At 34.0% G+C, this 1,172-nt stretch overlaps 1 long non-coding RNA gene across 1 annotated transcript in view; it reads right to left on the bottom strand.

Annotated features, from left to right (window-relative positions):
• The window catches only part of LOC108303430, a 27,578-nt gene that overhangs the window by 21,917 nt on the left and 4,489 nt on the right, over window positions 1–1,172 (bottom strand). Inside the window, exon 3 of the long non-coding RNA XR_005199996.1 lies at window positions 565–627. This is a non-coding gene — a long non-coding RNA (uncharacterized LOC108303430). The remainder of the gene's footprint in view (window positions 1–564; window positions 628–1,172) is intronic.

Here is a 1,172-nt window from a genome sequence, read left to right as displayed (position 1 = left end):
TTTAACTGCCTTAATACAATTAAAAGCCATAAACATATCTCTACTTAATAACTAGGTAATATTAATTTATCCTTTATTACTCAATCAAAATAAAAAGTTCCCCTAAAACACAGCAAAATATATAATAAATGCTCTATAAACTATTGGATATATACATAGTAATAATTTAGGAACTATTTACAAAAAACTAAATTTCCTTTTGCTGTTTTAGGTGTCACCATATTCCTTACATAGAAAATAAACCGCCTAATTCATTAGTAGTATAAAATTACTTCTTTTATATACCTAAATTGATTATAGCATTTCCCAGGGAAATCTAATTCCTGAATTGTAAATAAACTGTGCTTAACGTTACTGATGAGAACACACAGTGGCAATTCAGAAGAGTGGTTCCTGGCAGAAAAAGTCTAAAAGCACGGCTGCTTTAGATGCTATAAATCCACAATGTGATCCCCAAGAATCAGGAACTGTACAATCTAGTGGTCATTTAGAGGTATTTCTAGGAATAGCAGAAGCAATATACACATGAAACAAAGATCTCAAAATTATTAAAGTATACAATACCTTTCCTGTTAACAGAAGTACTCTTGTCTCTTCTGAAATATAACTTTTATCGTTACAGAAGTCCTATAAAAAAAAAAAGGAAACATCAATTAAAGGAAACATGCATATTTTAATTATTCCAATAAACCTTTTTAGGTATTGTGCCTTGCAATAATAAATACACTTGTGCTAATACATGTTTCAATTCATCAAACAATCAAAACTTTTTTTTTGTTTTGATATGAAGTCTCGCTCTTGTTGCCTGGCTAGAGTACAGTGGCATGATTTCGACTCACTGCAACTTCCACCTCCCAGGTTCAAATGATTCTCCTACCTCAGCCTCCCAAGTAGTAGGACTACAGGCGCATGCCACCACGCCTGGCTAATGTTTTGTATTTTTAGTAGAGACCGGGTTTCACCACGTTGACCAGGACAGTCTTGACTCCTGACCTTGTGATCCGCCCACCTCGGCCTCCCAAAGTGCTAGGATTACAGACATGAGCCACCACACCTGGTTTACAACCAAAACATTTAATGAGCCATACTGTAAGTCTAGCTTCAAATTAAAGTGAAGGCACATAGACTTAGGCAAATGTTAAAGGTAAATTTCTTTTTTTTTTTTTTTTTTT

Source organism: Cebus imitator, unplaced genomic scaffold (genome assembly GCF_001604975.1).
Source record: "Cebus imitator isolate Cc_AM_T3 unplaced genomic scaffold, Cebus_imitator-1.0 Scaffold47, whole genome shotgun sequence".
Lineage (NCBI taxonomy): Eukaryota > Metazoa > Chordata > Mammalia > Primates > Cebidae > Cebus > Cebus imitator.
The sequence above is the reverse complement of the archived record's forward strand: the minus strand, read 5'-3'. Positions and strand labels throughout refer to the sequence as shown.